This window comes from Gadus chalcogrammus, chromosome 1 (genome assembly GCF_026213295.1).
Source record: "Gadus chalcogrammus isolate NIFS_2021 chromosome 1, NIFS_Gcha_1.0, whole genome shotgun sequence".
NCBI classification, from domain to species: Eukaryota; Metazoa; Chordata; class Actinopteri; order Gadiformes; family Gadidae; genus Gadus; species Gadus chalcogrammus.
Window position 1 is genome coordinate 21,070,006 of NC_079412.1, and position 19,264 is coordinate 21,089,269.

The following is a 19,264-nucleotide window of genomic DNA, read 5'->3' on the forward strand; positions in this document are numbered from 1 at the left end:
CTCTGGCAAAGAAAGGTTTCATCATGATGATCAATCATCCATCACAAATGGCGGGGTTTTGAAATGGTATCAACATCCCTCCAGGTGGTAACTTGGGGCCCCAGTTAGCCGTTAGCGTTGAGCTAAGATATATTTTCCCCGGAAACAGCAGCAGTGGGGCTAGCACAAATGTAGCTAACTATGCTCAAATTGGCAATTGTATTGGTTCCAAAACATCTTCCTGATCCTACAATGGACTCACCATTTGGGTTGAGCCACGCCTGGTCAGTGTGTTTTGCACTAATAACTCAAATATACTTGTCATTAAACATGGGGCACTGTGGCTTAGATGGTTAAAGCGCCTGTCTAGTAAACAGGAGATCCTGGGTTCGAATCCCAGCAGAGCCTTTAGAGGAGTTGCAGCACACAGAAAAGGTAAAGGGGTTCACCGTGATCCCTTACTGACGACCATGAAACATCTCACCTTGATTGATCACATTTGCATGTGCGTACAACTTGAAATGAGGGGTGGCCAATTGGTCTTAAGGGTTTGGTTTTCGTTTATGTTTAAGGGTTGGATTTTAGTTTAGGGTTTCCTAATTTCTAAGGTTTTAGGGTTTGGTTTCTGGTTCTTAGGTTTGGTTTTACTGTTAGTTGCCAATTGTATTATGTTTTGGTTTTGGCTTTTGGTAAGGGTGTTGCATTAGGGACAGGGTTTTCTATTTTTGCTTGGTTTTTGGTTCTAGGGTTTGGTTTTAGGGTTAGCGTTTCCTATTTTTGATTCGGTTTGAGGGTTTGCTGTTTTTGTTTTAGGATAGTTTTCTCTAAAGGTAAAGCTCTGAAAAAGAATGGGAATTTATGCTACGTCACGCTACGTTATTAATACATACAAAAGTGTGATAGCATTATTAGCAAGGCCCTCCAACACTGGAGGCGTTACCTCTGGCAAAGAAAGGTTTCATCATGATGATCAATCATCCATCACAAATGGCGGGGTTTTGAAATGGTATCAACATCCCTCCAGGTGGTAACTTGGGGCCCCAGTTAGCCATTATCGTTGAGCTAAGATATATTTTCCCCGGCAACAGCAGCAGTGGGGCTAGCACAAATGTAGCTAACTATGCTCAAATTGGCAATTGTATTGGTTCCAAAACATCTTCCTGATCCTACAATGGACTCACCATTTGGGTTGAGCCACGCCTGGTCAGTGTGTTTTGCACTAATAACTCAAATATACTTGTCATTAAACATGGGGCACTGTGGCTTAGATGGTTAAAGCGCCTGTCTAGTAAACAGGAGATCCTGGGTTCGAATCCCAGCAGAGCCTTTAGAGGAGATGCAGCACACAGAAAAGGTAAAGGGGTTCACCGTGATCCCTTACTGACGACCATGAAACATCTCACCTTGATTGATCACATTTGCATGTGCGTACAACTTGAAATGAGGGGTTGCCAATTGGTCTTAAGGGTTTGGTTTTCGTTTATGTTTAAGGGTTGGATTTTAGTTTAGGGTTTCCTAATTTCTAAGGTTTTAGGGTTTGGTTTCTGGTTCTTAGGTTTGGTTTTACTGTTAGTTTCCAATTGTATTATGTTTGGTTTTGGCTTTTGGTAAGGGTGTTGCATTAGGGACAGGGTTTTCTATTTTTGCTTGGTTTTTGGTTCTAGGGTTTGGTTTTAGGGTTAGCGTTTCCTATTTTTGATTCGGTTTGAGGGTTTGCTGTTTTTGTTTTAGGATAGTTTTCTCTAAAGGTAAAGCTCTGAAAAAGAATGGGAATTTATGCTACGTCACGCTACGTTATTAATACATACAAAAGTGTGATAGCATTATTAGCAAGGCCCTCCAACACTGGAGGCGTTACCTCTGGCAAAGAAAGGTTTCATCATGATGATCAATCATCCATCACAAATGGCGGGGTTTTGAAATGGTATCAACATCCCTCCAGGTGGTAACTTGGGGCCCCAGTTAGCCGTTAGCGTTGAGCTAAGATATATTTTCCCCGGCAACAGCAGCAGTGGGGCTAGCACAAATGTAGCTAACTATGCTCAAATTGGCAATTGTATTGGTTCCAAAACATCTTCCTGATCCTACAATGGACTCACCATTTGGGTTGAGCCACACCTGGTCAGTGTGTTTTGCACTAATAATTCAAATATACTTGTCATTAAACATGGGGCACTGTGGCTTAGATGGTTAAAGCGCCTGTCTAGTAAACAGGAGATCCTGGGTTCGAATCCCAGCAGAGCCTATAGAGGAGATGCAGCACACAGAAAAGGTAAAGGGGTTCACCGTGATCCCTTACTGAAGAACATGAAACATCTCACCTTGATTGATCACATTTGCATGTGCGTACAACTTGAAATGAGGGGTGGCCAATTGGTCTTAAGGGTTTGGTTTTCGTTTATGTTTAAGGGTTGGATTTTAGTTTAGGGTTTCCTAATTTCTAAGGTTTTAGGGTTTGGTTTCTGGTTCTTAGGTTTGGTTTTACTGTTAGTTTCCAATTGTATTATGTTTTGTTTTGGCTTTTGGTAAGGGTGTTGCATTAGGGACAGGGTTTCTATTTTTGCTTGGTTTTTGGTTCTAGGGTTTGGTTTTAGGGTTAGCGTTTCCTATTTTTGATTAGGTTTGAGGGTTTGCTGTTTTTGTTTTAGGATAGTTTTCTCTGAAGGTAAAGCTCTGAAAAAGAATGGGAATTTATGCTACGTCACGCTACGTTATCAATACATACAAAAGTGTGATAGCATTATTAGCAAGGCCCTCCAACACTGGAGGCGTTACCTCTGGCAAAGAAAGGTTTCATCATGATGATCAATCATCCATCACAAATGGGGGGGTTTTGAAATGGTATCAACATCCCTCCAGGTGGTAACTTGGGGCCCCAGTTAGCCATTATCGTTGAGCTAAGATATATTTTCCCCGGCAACAGCAGCAGTGGGGCTAGCACAAATGTAGCTAACAATGCTCAAATTGGCAATTGTATTGGTTCCAAAACATATTCCTGATCCTACAATGGACTCACCATTTGGGTTGAGCCACGCCTGGTCAGTGTGTTTTGCACTAATAATTCAAATATACTTGTCATTAAATATGGGGCACTGTGGCTTAGATGGTTAAAGCGCCTGTCTAGTAAACAGGAGATCCTGGGTTCGAATCCTAGCAGAGCCTTTAGAGGAGTTGCAGCACACAGAAAGGTAAAGGGGTTCACCGTGATCCCTTACTGACGACCATGAAACATCTCACCTTGATTGATCACATTTGCATGTGCGTACAACTTGAAATGAGGGGTGGCCAATTGGTCTTAAGGGTGTGGTTTTCGTTTATGTTTAAGGGTTGGATTTTAGTTTAGGGTTTCCTAATTTCTAAGGTTTTAGGGTTTGGTTTCTGGTTCTTAGGTTTGGTTTTACTGTTAGTTTCCAATTGTATTATGTTTTGGTTTTGGCTTTTGGTAAGGGTGTTGCATTAGGGACAGGGTTTTCTATTTTTGCTTGGTTTTTGGTTCTAGGGTTTGGTTTTAGGGTTAGCGTTTCCTATTTTTGATTCGGTTTGAGGGTTTGCTGTTTTTGTTTTAGGATAGTTTTTCTCTAAAGGTAAAGCTCTGAAAAAGAATGGGAATTCATGCTACGTCACGCTACGTTATCAATACATACAAAAGTGTGATAGCATTATTAGCAAGGCCCTCCAACACTGGAGGCGTTACCTCTGGCAAAGAAAGGTTTCATCATGATGATCACTCATCCATCACAAATGGCGGGGTTTTGAAATGGTATCAACATCCCTCCAGGTGGTAACTTGGGGCCCCAGTTAGCCGTTAGCGTTGAGCTAAGATATATTTTCCCCGGCAACAGCAGCAGTGGGGCTAGCACAAATGTAGCTAACAATGCTCAAATTGGCAATTGTATTGGTTCCAAATAGGGATGCAAATTATCGAGTAATTCATTAATCGATAGTTGTTTCATCTTATCGATCGATGATCGATTAATTGATAAGCGGCAATTCTTCTGAGAAGCTGAATTTCCTTCTGAATGTGACACATTTAGGTGGTAATTCAACAAAGTCGTTTAGTTGTTGTACTTTAGAATACTTCCACATATTGTGCATTTGGCGTCTTTGTCGTCATTAACCAACTTAAAGTGGCTCCATACTGCACTCCGTCCTGCCGTGTTCCAATACCCGTACTGTCCGTACTTACTAGCCAAAATTTGAGTACGCAGTACTCCAATTCAGATCCGGCGAAAAGAAGTATACTTCAAGGACCCGGATGCCGTACTCAAAACGGGCTAATCGTGAAGTGTGGATCGAAGGACACTCCCCGTACTCAACGGCAGCCTTCTTAGCTACGTAGCAGAAGAGGCGGAGCCAGGCTGAGCCAAAGTCGGCGCATTTTCCACATAGCCTGCATTAATATAGTCATTTTGTAGTTTTTATAGCTTTTTATAGCTGCTAGGCGTAAAGAGTTCACAGTTCAAAGCGGGATGTTTATTGCGGGGGAGGAGCCACGGCGGCAGTCGTGATCGTAATTTCCGGTTAGTGCACCACGGAGTACTCGATTTGGAACAGCACTCGCATCTGAAAAATGTACGTAGTAGCCAGTGCGGATAGTATACTTCCTGTTAAGTATATGCATGGAAGTACGGTATTGGAACACGGCCCTGCTTTGCTTGTGTTCCCGCTTGTGTTCCCGCGTGTGCGTCAAGTACGTCTGGCGTCAAGTGCGCCCTCACGTGGACGGTTGGGGAATTACGGGTTAAAATGCGATTAATTGCAAGTAATTTATTTTAATCGAGTAATCTCTTATCGACAATTAATCGATAATCGATTAATTGTTTGCATCCCTAGTTCCAAAACATCTTCCTGATCCTACAATGGACTCACCATTTGGGTTGAGCCACGCCTGGTCAGTGTGTTTTGCACTAATAATTCACATATACTTGTCATTAAACATGGGGCACTGTGGCTTAGATGGTTAAAGCGCCTGTCTAGTAAACAGGAGATCCTGGGTTCGAATCCCAGCAGAGCCTTTAGAGGAGATGCAGCACACAGAAAAGGTAAAGGGGTTCACCGTGATCCCTTACTGACGACCATGAAACATCTCACCTTGATTGATCACATTTGCATGTGCGTACAACTTGAAATGAGGGGTGGCCAATTGGTCTTAAGGGTGTGGTTTTCGTTTATGTTTAAGGGTTGGATTTTAGTTTAGGGTTTCCTAATTTCTAAGGTTTTAGGGTTTGGTTTCTGGTTCTTAGGTTTGGTTTTACTGTTAGTTTCCAATTGTATTATGTTTTGGTTTTGGCTTTTGGTAAGGGTGTTGCATTAGGGACAGGGTTTTCTATTTTTGCTTGGTTTTTGGTTCTAGGGTTTGGTTTTAGGGTTAGCGTTTCCTATTTTTGATTCGGTTTGAGGGTTTGCTGTTTTTGTTTTAGGATAGTTTTCTCTAAAGGTAAAGCTCTGAAAAAGAATGGGAATTCATGCTACGTGACGCTACGTTATCAATACATACAAAAGTGTGATAGCATTATTAGCAAGGCCCTCCAACACTGGAGGCGTTACCTCTGGCAAAGAAAGGTTTCATCATGATGATCACTCATCCATCACAAATGGCGGGGTTTTGAAATGGTATCAACATCCCTCCAGGTGGTAACTTGGGGCCCCAGTTAGCCGTTAGCGTTGAGCTAAGATATATTTTCCCCGGCAACAGCAGCAGTGGGGCTAGCACAAATGTAGCTAACAATGCTCAAATTGGCAATTGTATTGGTTCCAAAACATATTCCTGATCCTACAATGGACTCACCATTTGGGTTGAGCCACGCCTGGTCAGTGTGTTTTGCACTAATAATTCAAATATACTTGTCATTAAATATGGGGCACTGTGGCTTAGATGGTTAAAGCGCCTGTCTAGTAAACAGGAGATCCTGGGTTCGAATCCCAGCAGAGCCTTTAGAGGAGATGCAGCACACAGAAAAGGTAAAGGGGTTCACCGTGATCCCTTACTGACGACCATGAAACATCTCACCTTGATTGATCACATTTGCATGTGCGTACAACTTGAAATGAGGGGTGGCCAATTGGTCCTAAGGGTTTGGTTTTCGTTTATGTTTAAGGGTTGGATTTTAGTTTAGGGTTTCCTAATTTCTAAGGTTTTAGGGTTTGGTTTCTGGTTCTTAGGTTTGGTTTTACTGTTAGTTTCCAATTGTATTATGTTTTGGTTTGGCTTTTGGTAAGGGTGTTGCATTAGGGACAGGGTTTCTATTTTTGCTTGGTTTTTGGTTCTAGGGTTTGGTTTTAGGGTTAGCGTTTCCTATTTTTGATTCGGTTTGAGGGTTTGCTGTTTTTGTTTTAGGATAGTTTTCTCTAAAGGTAAAGCTCTGAAAAAGAATGGGAATTTATGCTACGTCACGCTACGTTATCAATACATACAAAAGTGTGATAGCATTATTAGCAAGGCCCTCCAACACTGGAGGCGTTACCTCTGGCAAAGAAAGGTTTCATCATGATGATCAATCATCCATCACAAATGGGGGGGTTTTGAAATGGTATCAACATCCCTCCAGGTGGTAACTTGGGGCCCCAGTTAGCCGTTATAGTTGAGCTAAGATATATTTTCCCCGGCAACAGCAGCAGTGGGGCTAGCACAAATGTAGCTAACAATGCTCAAATTGGCAATTGTATTGGTTCCAAAACATATTCCTGATCCTACAATGGACTCACCATTTGGGTTGAGCCACGCCTGGTCAGTGTGTTTTGCACTAATAATTCAAATATACTTGTCATTAAATATGGGGCACTGTGGCTTAGATGGTTAAAGCGCCTGTCTAGTAAACAGGAGATCCTGGGTTCGAATCCTAGCAGAGCCTTTAGAGGAGTTGCAGCACACAGAAAAGGTAAAGGGGTTCACCGTGATCCCTTACTGACGACCATGAAACATCTCACCTTGATTGATCACATTTGCATGTGCGTACAACTTGAAATGAGGGGTGGCCAATTGGTCTTAAGGGTTTCGTTTATGTTTAAGGGTTGGATTTTAGTTTAGAGTTTCCTAATTTCTAAGGTTTTAGGGTTTGGTTTCTGGTTCTTAGGTTTGGTTTTACTGTTAGTTTCCAATTGTATTATGTTTTGGTTTTGGCTTTTGGTAAGGGTGTTGCATTAGGGACAGGGTTTTCTATTTTTGGTTGGTTTTTGGTTCTAGGTTTGGTTTTAGGGTTAGCGGTTCCTATTTTTGATTCGGTTTGAGGGTTTGCTGTTTTTGTTTTAGGATAGTTTTCTCTAAAGGTAAAGCTCTGAAAAAGAATGGGAATTTATGCTACGTCACGCTACGTTATCAATACATACAAAAGTGTGATAGCATTATTAGCAAGGCCCTCCAACACTGGAGGCGTTACCTCTGGCAAAGAAAGGTTTCATCATGATGATCAATCATCCATCACAAATGGCGGGGTTTTGAAATGGTATCAACATCCCTCCAGGTGGTAACTTGGGGCCCCAGTTAGCCGTTATAGTTGAGCTAAGATATATTTTCCCCGGCAACAGCAGCAGTGGGGCTAGCACAAATGTAGCTAACTATGCTCAAATTGGCAATTGTATTGGTTCCAAAACATCTTCCTGATCTACAATGGACTCACCATTGGGTTGAGCCACGCCTGGGTCAGTGTGTTTTGCACTAATAATTCAAATATTACTTGTCATTAAACATGGGGCACTGTGGCTTAGATGGTTAAAGCGCCTGTCTAGTAAACAGGAGATCCTGGGTTTCGAATCCCAGCAGAGCCTTTAGAGGAGATGCAGCACACAGAAAAGGTAAAGGGGTTCACCGTGATCCCTTACTGAAGACCATGAAACATCTCACCTTGATTGATCACATTTGCATGTGCGTACAACTTGAAATGAGGGGTGGCCAATTGGTCCTAAGGGTTTGGTTTTCGTTTATGTTTAAGGGTTGGATTTTAGTTTAGGGTTTCCTAATTTCTAAGGTTTTAGGGTTTGGTTTCTGGTTCTTAGGTTTGGTTTTACTGTTAGTTTCCAATTGTATTATGTTTTGGTTTTGGCTTTTGGTAAGGGTGTTGCATTAGGGACAGGGTTTCTATTTTTGCTTGGTTTTTGGTTCTAGGGTTTGGTTTAGGGTTAGCGTTTCCTATTTTGATTCGGTTTGAGGGTTGCTGTTTTTGTTTTAGGATAGTTTTCTCTAAAGGTAAGCTCTGAAAAAGAATGGGAATTTACGCTACGTCACGCTACGTTATCAATACATACAAAAGTGTGATAGCATTATTAGCAAGGCCCTCCAACACTGGAGGCGTTTCCTCTGGCAAAGAAAGGTTCATCATGATGATCAATCATCCATCACAAATGGCGGGGTTTTGAATGGTATCAACATCCCTCCATGTGTACTTGGGGCCCCAGTTAGCCGTTAGCGTTGAGCTAAGCTATATTTCCCCGGCAACAGCAGCAGTGGGGCTAGCACAAATGTAGCTAACTATGCTCAAATTGGCAATTGTATTGGTTCCAAAACATCTTCCTGATCCTACAATGGACTCACCATTTGGGTTGAGCCACGCCTGGTCAGTGTGTTTTGCACTAATAAATCAAATATACTTGTCATTAAACATGGGGCACTGTGGCTTAGATGGTTAAAGTGCCTGTCTAGTAAACAGGAGTTCCTGGGTTCAAATCCCAGCAGAGCATTTAGAGGAGATGCAGCACACAGAAAAGGTAAAGGGGTTCACCGTGATCCCTTACTGACGACCATGAAACATCTCACCTTGATTGATCACATTTGCATGTGCGTACAACTTGAAATGAGGGTGGCCAATTGTCTTAAGGGTTTGGTTTTCGTTATGTTTAAGGGTTGGATTTTATCTTAGGGTTTCCTAATTTCTAAGGTTTTAGGGTTTGGTTTATGGTTCTTAGGTTTGTTTTACTGTTAGTTGCCAATTGTATTATTTTTGGGTTTTGGCTTTTGGTAAGGGTGTTTGCATTAGGGACAGGGTTTTCTATTTTTGCTTGGTTTTGGTTCTAGGGTTGGTTTTAGGGTTAGCGTTTCCTATTTTTGATTCGGTTTGAGGGTTTGCTGTTTTTGTTTTAGGATAGTTTTCACTAAAGGTAAAGCTCTGAAAAAGAATGGGAATTTATGCTACGTCACGCTACGTTATCAATACATACAAAAGTGTGATAGCATTATTAGCAAGGCCCTCCAACACTGGAGGCGTTACCTCTGGCAAAGAAAGGTTTCATCATGATGATCAATCATCCATCACAAATGGCGGGGTTTTGAAATGGTATCAACATCCCTCCAGGTGGTAACTTGGGGCCCCAGTTAGCCGTTAGCGTTGAGCTAAGATATATTTTCCCCGGCAACAGCAGCAGTGGGGCTAGCACAAATGTAGCTAACTATGCTCAAATTGGCAATTGTATTGGTTCCAAAACATCTTCCTGATCCTACAATGGACTCACCATTTGGGTTGAGCCACGCCTGGTCAGTGTGTTTTGCACTAATAAATCAAATATACTTGTCATTAAACATGGGGCACTGTGGCTTAGATGGTTAAAGCGCCTGTCTAGTAAACAGGAGATCCTGGGTTCGAATCCCAGCAGAGCCTTTAGAGGAGATGCAGCACACAGAAAAGGTAAAGGGGTTCACCGTGATCCCTTACTGACGACCATGAAACATCTCACCTTGATTGATCACATTTGCATGTGCGTACAACTTGAAATGAGGGGTGGCCAATTGTCTTAAGGGTTTGGTTTCGTTTATGTTTAAGGGTTGGATTTTAGTTTAGGGTTTCCTAATTTCTAAGGTTTTAGGGTTTGGTTTCTGGTTCTTAGGTTTGGTTTACTGTTAGTTGCCAATTGTATTATGTTTTGGTTTTGGCTTTTGGTAAGGGTGTTGCATTAGGGACAGGGTTTTCCTATTTTTGCTTGGTTTTTGGTTCTAGGGTTTGGTTTTGGGGTTAGCGTTTCCTATTTTGATTCGGTTTGAGGGTTTGCTGTTTTGTTTAGGATAGTTTTCTCTAAAGGTAAAGCTCTGAAAAAGAATGGGAATTTATGCTACGTCACGCTACGTTATCAATACATACAAAAGTGTGATAGCATTATTAGCAAGGCCCTCCAACACTGGAGGCGTTTCCTCTGGCAAAGAAAGGTTTATATCATCATGATGATCCATCATCCATCACAAATGGCTGGGTTTTGAAATGGTATCAACATCCCTCCAGGTGGTATATTGGGGCCCCAGTTAGCCGTTAGCGTTGAGCTAAGCTATATTTCCCCGGCAACAGCAGCAGTGGGGCTAGCACAAATGTAGCTAACTATACTCAAATTGGCAATTGTATTGGTTCCAAACATCTCTTCCTGATCCTACAATGGACTCACCATTTGGGTTGAGCCACGCCTGGTCAGTGTGTTTTGCAATAATAATTCAAATATACTTGTCATTAAACATGGGGCACTGTGGCTTAGATGGTAAAGCGCCTGTCTAGTAAACAGAGATCCTGGGTTCGAATCCCAGCAGAGCCTTTAGGGGAGATGCAGCACACAGAAAAGGTAAGGGGTTCACCGTGATCCCTTACTGACACCATGAAACATCTCACCTTGATTGATCACATTTGCATGTGCGTACAACTTGAAATGAGGGGTGGCGAATTGGTCTTAAGGGTTTGGTTTTCGTTTATGTTTAAGGGTTGGATTTTAGTTTAGGGTTTCCTAATTTCTAAGGTTTTAGGGTTTGGTTTCTGGTTCTTAGGTTTGGTTTACTGTTAGTTGCCAATTGTATTATGTTTGGTTTTGGCTTTTGGTAAGGGTGTTGCATTAGGGACAGGGTTTTCTATTTTGCTTGGTTTTTGGTTCTAGGTTTGGTTTTAGGGTTAGCGTTTCCTATTTTGATTCGGTTTGAGGTTTGCTGTTTTTGTTTTAGGATATTTTTCTCTAAGGTAAAGCTCTGAAAAAGAATGGGAATTTATGCTACGTCACGCTACGTTATCATACATACAAAAGTGTGATAGCATTACTAGCAAGGCCCTCCAACACTGGAGGCGTTACCTCTGGCAAAGAAGGTTTCATCATGATGATCAATCATCCATCACAAATGGCGGGGTTTTGAAATGGTATCACATCCTCCAGGTGGTAACTTGGGGCCCCAGTTAGCCGTTAGCGTTGAGCTAAGCTATGTTTCCCCAATCCCCAGCAACAGCAGCAGTGGGGCTAGCACAAATGTAGCTAACTATGCTCAAATTGGCAATTGTATTGGTTCCAAACATCTTCCTGATCCTACAATGGACTCACCATTTGGGTTGAGCCACGCCTGGTCAGTGTGTTTTGCAATAATAACTCAAATATACTTGTCATTAAACATGGGGCACTGTGGCTTAGATGGTTAAAGCGCCTGTCTAGTAAACAGGAGATCCTGGGTTCGAATCCCAGCAGAGCCATTAGAGGAGATGCAGCACACAGAAAATGTAAAGGGGTTTACCGTGATTCCTGACTGACGACCATGAAACATCTGACCTTGATTCATCACATTTGCATGTGCGTACAACTTGAAATGAGGGGTGGCCAATTGGTCTTAAGGGTTGGTTTTCGTTTATGTTTAAGGGTTGGATTTTAGTTTAGGGTTTCCTAATTTATAAGGTTTAGGGTTTGGTTTCTGGTTCTTAGGGTTTGGTTTTACTGTTAGTTTCCATTGTATTATGTTTTGGTTTTGGCTTTTGGTAAGGGTGTTGCATTAGGGACAGGGTTTTCTATTTTTGCTTGGTTTTTGGTTCTAGGGTTTGGTTTTAGGGTTAGCGTTTCCTATTTTTGATTCGGTTTTGAGGTTTGCTGTTTTTGTTTTAGGATAGTTTTTCTCTAAAGGTAAAGCTCTGAAAAAAAAAATGGGAATTTATGCTACGTCACGCTACGTTATCAATACATACAAAAGTGTGATAGCATTATTAGCAAGGCCCTCCAACACTGGAGGCGTTACCTCTGGCAAAGAAGGTTTCATCATGATGATCAATCATCCATCACAAATGGCGGGGTGTTGAATGGTATCAACATCCCTCAGGTGGTAACTTGGGGCCCCAGTTAGCCGTTAGCGTTGAGCTAAGATATATTTTCCCCCGGCAACAGCAGCAGTGGTGCTAGCACAAATGTAGCTAACTATGCTCAAATTGGCAATTTTGTATTGGTTCCAAAACATCTTCCTGATCCTACAATGGACTCACCATTTGGGTTGAGCCACGCCTGGTCAGTGTGTTTTGCAATAATAACTCAAATATACTTGTCCTTAAACATGGGCAACTGTGGCTTAGATGGTTAAAGTGCCGGTCTAGTAAACAGGAGATCCTGGGTTCGAATCCCAGCAGAGCCATTAGAGGAGAGCAGCACACAGAAAAGGTAAAGGGGTTCACACGTGATCCCTTACTGTACGACCATGAAACATCTCACCTTGATTGATCACATTTGCATGTGCGTACAACTTGAAATGAGGGGTGGCCAATTGGTCTTAAGGGTTTGGTTTTCGTTTATGTTTAAGGGTTGATTTTAGTTTTAGGGTTCCTAATTATAAGGTTTAGGGTTTGGTTTCTGGTTCTTAGTTTGGTTTTACTGTTAGTTTCCAATTGTATTAATGTTTTGGTTTGGCTTTTGGTAGAGGGTGTTGCATTAGGGACAGGGTGTTCTATTTTGCTTGGTTTTGGTTCTAGGTTTGGTTTTAGGGTTAATCGTTTCCTATGTTTTGATTCGGTTTGAGGGTTTGCTGTTTTGTTTTAGGATAGTTTTCTCTAAAGGTAAAGCTCTGAAAAAAAATGGGAATTTATGCTACGGCACGCTACGGGTATCAATACTACAAAAGTGTGATAGCATTATTAGCAAGGCCCTCCAACACTGGAGGCGTTACCTCTGGCAAAGAAAGGTTTCATCATGATGATCAATCATCCATCACAAATGGCGGGGTTTTGAAATGGTATCAACATCCCTCCAGGTGGTAACTTGGGGCCCCAGTTAGCCGTTAGCGTTGAGCTAGATATATTTCCCCGGCAACAGCAGCAGTGGGGCTAGCACAAATGTAGCTACTATGCTCAAATTGGCAATTGTATTGGTTCCAAAACATCTTCCTGATCCTACAATGGACTCACCATTTAGGTTGAGCCACGCCTGGTCAGTGTGTTTTTGCACTAATAATTCAAATATACTTGTCATAAAACATGTGGCACTGTGGCTTAGATGGTTGAAGCGCCTGTCTAGTAAACAGGAGATCCTGGGTTCGAATCCCAGCAGAGCCTTTAGAGGAGATGCAGCACACAGAAAAGGTAAAGGGGTTCACCGTAATCCCTTACTGACGACCCTCAAACATCTCACCTTGATTGATCACATTTGCATGTGCGTACACTTGAAATGAGGGGTGGCCAATTGGTCTTAAGGGTTTGGTTTTCGTTTATGTTTAAGGTTGGATTTTAGTTTAGGGTTTCCTAATTTCTAAGGTTTTAGGGTTTGGTTCTGGTTCTTAGGTTTGGTTTTACTGTTAGTTTCCAATTGTATTATGTTTTGGGTTTTGGCTTTGGTAAGGGTGTTGCATTAGGGACAGGGTTTTCTATTTTGCTTGGTTTTTGGTTCTAGGGTTTGGTTTAGGTTAGCGTTCCTATTTTTGATTCGGTTTGAGGGTTTGCTGTTTTGTTTTAGGATAGTTTTCTCTAAAGGTAAAGCCTCTGAAAAAAGAATGGGAATTTATGCTACGTCACGCTACGTTATCAATACATACAAAAGTGTGATAGCATTAGTAGCAAGGCCCTCCAACACTGGAGGCGTTACCTCTGGCAAAGAAAGGTTTCATCATGATGATCAATCATCCATCACAAATGGCGGGGTTTTGAATTGGTATCAACATCCCTCCAGGTGGTAACTTGGGGGCCACCAGTTAGCCGTTAGCGTTGAGCTAAGATATATTTTCCCCGAAACAGCAGCAGTGGGGCTAGCACAAATGTAGCTAACTATGCTCAAATTGGCAATTGTATTGGTTCCAAAACATCTTCCTGATCCTACAATGAACTCACCAGTTGGGTTGAGCCACGCCTGGTCAGTGTGTTTGTACTAACAAATCAAATATACATGTTATTAATCATGGGGCACTGTGGCTTAGATGGTTTAAAAGCGCCTGTCTAGTAAACAGGAGATCCTGGTTCGAATCCCAGCAGAGCCTTTAGAGGAGTTGCAGCACACAGAAAAGGTAAAGGGGTTCACCGTGATCCCTTACTGACGACCAGGAAACATCTCACCTTGATTGATCACATTTGCATGTGCGTACAACTTGAAATGAGGGGTGGCCAATTGGTCTTAAGGGTTTGGTTTTCGTTTATGTTTAAGGGTTGGATTTTAGTTTAGGGTTTCCTAATTTCTAAGGTTTTAGGGTTTGGTTTCTGGTTCTTAGGTTTGGTTTTACTGTTAGTTGCCATTGTATTATGTTTTGGTTTTGGCTTTTGGTAGGGTGTTGCATTAGGGACAGGGTTTTCTATTTTGGCTTGGTTTTTGGTTCTAGGGTTTGGTTTTAGGGTTAGCGTTTCCTATTTTTGATTCGGTTTGAGGGTTTGCTGTTTTTGTTTTAGGATAGTTTTCTCTAAAGGTAAAGCTCTGAAAAAGAAGGGAATTTATGCTACGTCACGCTACGTTATTAATACATACAAAAGTGTGATAGCATTATAGCAAGGCCTCCAACACTGGAGGCGTTACCTCTGGCAAAGAAAAGGTTTCATCATGATGATCAATCATCCATCACAAATGGCGGGGTTTTGAAATGGTATCAACTTCCCTCCAGGTGGTAGAATGGGGCCCTTTAACAGTTAGCGTTGAGCTAAGATATATTTTCCCCGGCACAGCAGCAGTGGGGCTAGCAAAACAAATGTAGCTACTATGCTCAAATTGGGCAATTGTATTGGTTCCAAAACATCTTCCTGATCCTACAATGGACCTCACCATTTGGGTTGAGCCACGCCTGGTCAGTGTGTTTTGCACTATAAGTCAAATATACTTGTCATTAAACATGGGGCACTGTGGCTTAGATGGTTAAAGCGCCTGTCTAGTAAACAGGAGATCCTGGGTTCGAATCCAGCAGAGCCTTTAGAGGAGATGCAGCACACAGAAAAGGTAAAGGGGTTCACCGTGATCCCTTACTGACGACCATGAAACATCTCACCTTGATTGATCACATTTGCATGTGCGTACAACTTGAAATGAGGGGTGGCCAATTGGTCTTAAGGGTTTGGTTTTCGTTTATGTTTAAGGGTTGGATTTTAGTTTAGGGTTTCCTAATTTCTAAGGTTTTAGGGTTTGGTTTCTGGTTCTTATGTTTGGTTTTACTGTTAGTTTCCATTGTATTATGTTTGGTTTTGGCTTTTGGTAAGGGTGTTGCATTAGGGACAGGGTTTTCTATTTTGCTTGGTTTTTGGTTCTAGGGTTTGGTTTTAGGGGTTAGCGTTTCCTATTTTTGATTCGGTTTGAGGGTTGCTGTTTTTGTTTTAGGATAGGTTTCTCTAAAGGTAAAGCTCTGAAAAAGATGGGAATTTATGCTACGTCACGCTACGTTATTAATACATACAAAAGTGTGATAGCATTATTAGCAAGGCCCTCCAACACTGGAGGCGTTACCTCTGGCAAAGAAAGGTTTCATCATGATGGAATCAATCATCCATCACAAATGCGGGGTTTTGAAATGGTATCACATCCCTCCAGGTGGTACTTGGGGCCCCAGTTAGCCGTTAGCGTTGAGCTAAGATATATTTTCCCCGGCAAACAGCAGCAGTGGGGCTAGCACAAATGTAGCTAACTATGCTCAAATTGGCAATTGTATTGGTTCCAAAACATCTTCCTGATCCTACAATGGACTCACATTTGGTTGAGCCACCCTTGTCAGTGTGTTTTGCACTAATATTCAAATATACTTGTCATTAAACATGGGGGCACTGTGCTTAGATGGTTAAAGCGCCTGTCTAGTAAACAGGAGATCCTGGGTTCGAATCCCATCAGAGCCTATAGAGGAGATGCAGCACAACAGAAAAGGTAAGGGGTTCACCGTGATCCCTTACTGAAGAACCATGAAACATCTCACCTTGATTGATCACATTTGCATGTGCGTACAACTTGAAATGAGGGGTGGCCAATGGTCTTAAGGGTTGGTTTTCGTTTATGTTTAAGGGTTGGATTTTAGTTTAGGGTTTCCTAATTTCTAAGGTTTTTGGGTTTGGTTTCTGGTTCTTAGGTTTGGTTTTACTGTTAGTTTGCCAATTGTATTATGTTTTGGTTTTGGCTTTTGGTAAGGGGTGTTGCATTAGGGGACAGGGTTTTCTATTTTTGCTTGGTTTTTGGTTCTAGGGTTTGGTTTTAGGGTTAGCGTTTCCTATTTTTGATAGGTTTGAGGGTTTGCTGTTTTTGTTTTAGGATAGTTTTCTCTGAAGGTAAAGCTCTGAAAAAGAATGGGAATTTATGCTACGTCACGCGACGTATCAATACATCAAAAGTGTGATAGCATTATTGCAAGGCCCTCCACACTGGAGGCGTTACCTCTGGCAAGAAAGGTTTCATCATGATGATCAATCATAGCCATCACAAATTGGGGGGTTTTGAAGTGGTATCAACATCCCTCATGTGGTAACCTTGGGGGCCCAGTGTAGCCAGGTTATCGTTGAGCTAAAAAGATATATTTCCCCGGCAAACAGCAGCCAGTGGGGCTAGCACAATGTAGCTAACAATGCTCAAATTGGCAATTGTATTGGTTCCAAAACATATTCCTGATCCTACAATGTGACTCAACCATTTGGGTGAGCCAACGCCTGGTCAGTGTGTTTGCACTAATATTCAAATATACTTGTCATTAATATGGGGCACTGTGGCTTAGATGGTTAAAGCGCCTGTCCTAGTAACAGGAGATCCTGGGTTCGAATCCTAGCAGAGCCTTAGAGGCGTTGCAGCACACAGAAAGGTAAAAGGGGTTTCACCGTGATCCCTTACTGACGACCATTAAACATCTCACCTTGATTGATCACATTTGCATGTGCGTACAACTTGAAATGAGGGTGGCCATTGGTCTTAAGGGGTGTGGTTTTCGTTTTGTTAAGGGTTGGGATTTTAGTTAGGGTTTCCTAATTTCTAAGGTTTAGGGTTTGGTTGTTCTGGTTCTTAGGTTTGGTTTTACTGTTAGTGTCCAATTGTATTATGTTTTGGTTTTGGCTTTTGGTAAGGGTGTTGCATTAGGGACAGGGTGTTTCTATTTTTGCTTGGTTTTTGGGTTCTAGGGTTTGGTTTTAGGGTTAGCGTTTCCTAGTTTGATTCGGTTTGAGGGTTTGCTGTTTTGTTTAGGATAGTTTCTCTAAAGGGTAAAGCTCTGAAAAAGAATGGGAATTCATGCTACGTCACGCTACGTTATCAATACATACAAAAGTGTGATAGCATTATTAGCAAGGCCCTCCAACACTGGAGGCGGTCCTCTGGCAAAGAAAGGTTTCATCATGATGATCACTCATCCATCACAATGGCGGGGTTTTGAAATGGTATCAACATCCCTCCAGGTGGTAACTTGGGGCCCCAGTTAGCCGTTAGCGTTGAGCTAAGATATATTTTCCCCGGCAACAGCAGCAGTGGGGGCTAGCACAAATGTAGCTAACATGCTCGAATATTGGCAATTGTATTGGTTCCAAAACATCTTCCTGATCCTACAATGGACTCACCATTTGGTTTGAGCCACGCCTGGTCAGTGTTTTGCACTAATAATTTCAAATATACTGTCATTAATATGGGGCACTGTGGCTTAGATGGTTAAAAGCGCCTGTCTAGTAAACAGGTGATCCTGGTTCGAATCCCAGAGCCTTAGAGGATTGCAGCACACAGAAAAGGTAAGGGGTTCACCGTGATCCCTTACTGACGACCATGAACATCTCACCTTGATTGATCACATTTGCATGTGCTTACAACTTGAAATGAGGGGTGGCCAATTGGTCTTAAGGTGTGGTTTTCGTTTTATGTTTAAGGTTTGGATTTTAGTTTAGGGTTTCCTAATTTCTAAGGTTTTAGGGTTTGGTTTCTGGTTCTTAGTTTGGTTTTACTGTTAGTTTCCAATTGTATTATGTTTTGGTTTTGGCTTTTGGTAAGGTGTTGCTTAGGGACAGGGTTTCTATTTTTGCTTGGTTTTTGGTTCTAGGGTTTGTTTTAGGGTTAGCGTTTCCTATTTTTGATTCGGTTTGAGGGTTTGCTGTTTTTGTTTTAGGATAGTTTTTCCTCTAAAGGTAAAGCTCTGAAAGAATGGAATTCATGCTACGTCACGCTACGTTATCAATAGATACAAAGTGTGATAGCATTATTAGCAAGGCCCTCCAACACTGGAGGCGTTACCTCTGGCAAAGAAAGGTTCATCATGATGATCACTCATCCATCACAATGGCGGGGTTTTGAATGGTATCAACATCCCTCCAGGTGGTAACTTGGGGCCCCAGTTTAGCCGTTAGCGTTGAGCTAAGATATATTTTCCCCGGCAACCAGCAGCATGGGGCTAGCACAAATGTAGCTAACAATGCTCAAATTGGCAATTGGTATTGGTTCCAATAGGGATGCAATTATCGAGTAATTCATTAATCGATAGTTGTTTCATCTTATCGATCGATGATCGATTAATTGATAAGCGGCAATTCTTCTGAGAAGCTGAATTTCCTTCTGAATGTGACCATTTAGGTGGTTCAACAAAGTCGTTTAGTTGTTGTACTTTAGAATACTTCCACATATTGTGCATTGTGCGTCTTGTCGTCATTAACCAACTTAAAAGTGGGCTCATACTGCACTCCGTCCTGCCGTGTTCCAATACCCGTACTGTCCGTACTTACTAGCCAAAATTTGAGTACGCAGTACTCCAATTCAGATCCGGCGAAAAGAAGTATACTTCAAGGACCGGATGGCCGTACTCAAAACGGGCTAATCGTGAAGTGTGGATCGAAGGACACTCCCCGTACTCAACGGCAGCCTTCTTAGCTACGTAGCAGAAGAGGCGGAGCCAGGCTGAGCCAAGTCGGCGCATTTTCCACATAGCCTGCATTAATATAGTCATTTTGTAGTTTTTATAGCTTTTTAAGCTGCTAGGCGTAAAGAGTTTCACAGTTCAAAGCGGGATGTTTATTGCGGGGGAGGAGCCACGGCGCAGTCGTGATCGTATTTCCGTTAGTGCACCACGGAGTACTCGATTTGGAACAGCACCTCGCATCTGAAAAATGTACGTAGTAGCCAGTGCGGATAGTACTTCCTTTATATATTCATGGAGTACGGTATTGGAACACGGCCTGCTTTGCTT

The 19,264-nt window shown here is 42.1% G+C and overlaps 14 non-coding genes across 14 annotated transcripts; all 14 read left to right on the top strand.

Annotated features, from left to right (window-relative positions):
• The first annotated feature begins 313 nt into the window (after window positions 1–313).
• Window positions 314–387, top strand: trnat-agu (transfer RNA threonine (anticodon AGU)). Its single transcript has one exon. It is a non-coding gene; the product is annotated as a tRNA-Thr (tRNA).
• An 845-nt stretch (window positions 388–1,232) lies between these two features.
• On the top strand, window positions 1,233–1,306 carry trnat-agu (transfer RNA threonine (anticodon AGU)). Its single transcript has one exon. It is a non-coding gene; the product is annotated as a tRNA-Thr (tRNA).
• Window positions 1,307–2,150: 844 nt separating this feature from the next.
• trnat-agu (transfer RNA threonine (anticodon AGU)) lies at window positions 2,151–2,224 on the top strand. Its single transcript has one exon. It is a non-coding gene; the product is annotated as a tRNA-Thr (tRNA).
• Window positions 2,225–3,067: 843 nt separating this feature from the next.
• trnat-agu (transfer RNA threonine (anticodon AGU)) lies at window positions 3,068–3,141 on the top strand. The gene has a single exon. It is a non-coding gene; the product is annotated as a tRNA-Thr (tRNA).
• Window positions 3,142–4,920: 1,779 nt separating this feature from the next.
• trnat-agu (transfer RNA threonine (anticodon AGU)) lies at window positions 4,921–4,994 on the top strand. The gene has a single exon. It is a non-coding gene; the product is annotated as a tRNA-Thr (tRNA).
• An 845-nt stretch (window positions 4,995–5,839) lies between these two features.
• trnat-agu (transfer RNA threonine (anticodon AGU)) lies at window positions 5,840–5,913 on the top strand. Its single transcript has one exon. It is a non-coding gene; the product is annotated as a tRNA-Thr (tRNA).
• Window positions 5,914–6,756: 843 nt separating this feature from the next.
• Window positions 6,757–6,830, top strand: trnat-agu (transfer RNA threonine (anticodon AGU)). Its single transcript has one exon. It is a non-coding gene; the product is annotated as a tRNA-Thr (tRNA).
• An 838-nt stretch (window positions 6,831–7,668) lies between these two features.
• On the top strand, window positions 7,669–7,743 carry trnat-agu (transfer RNA threonine (anticodon AGU)). Its single transcript has one exon. It is a non-coding gene; the product is annotated as a tRNA-Thr (tRNA).
• An 835-nt stretch (window positions 7,744–8,578) lies between these two features.
• Window positions 8,579–8,652, top strand: trnat-agu (transfer RNA threonine (anticodon AGU)). The gene has a single exon. It is a non-coding gene; the product is annotated as a tRNA-Thr (tRNA).
• An 840-nt stretch (window positions 8,653–9,492) lies between these two features.
• trnat-agu (transfer RNA threonine (anticodon AGU)) lies at window positions 9,493–9,566 on the top strand. Its single transcript has one exon. It is a non-coding gene; the product is annotated as a tRNA-Thr (tRNA).
• An 844-nt stretch (window positions 9,567–10,410) lies between these two features.
• Window positions 10,411–10,482, top strand: trnat-agu (transfer RNA threonine (anticodon AGU)). The gene has a single exon. It is a non-coding gene; the product is annotated as a tRNA-Thr (tRNA).
• An 837-nt stretch (window positions 10,483–11,319) lies between these two features.
• On the top strand, window positions 11,320–11,393 carry trnat-agu (transfer RNA threonine (anticodon AGU)). Its single transcript has one exon. It is a non-coding gene; the product is annotated as a tRNA-Thr (tRNA).
• Window positions 11,394–12,238: 845 nt separating this feature from the next.
• trnat-agu (transfer RNA threonine (anticodon AGU)) lies at window positions 12,239–12,313 on the top strand. Its single transcript has one exon. It is a non-coding gene; the product is annotated as a tRNA-Thr (tRNA).
• Window positions 12,314–13,152: 839 nt separating this feature from the next.
• Window positions 13,153–13,226, top strand: trnat-agu (transfer RNA threonine (anticodon AGU)). Its single transcript has one exon. It is a non-coding gene; the product is annotated as a tRNA-Thr (tRNA).
• The last annotated feature ends 6,038 nt before the right edge of the window (window positions 13,227–19,264 follow it).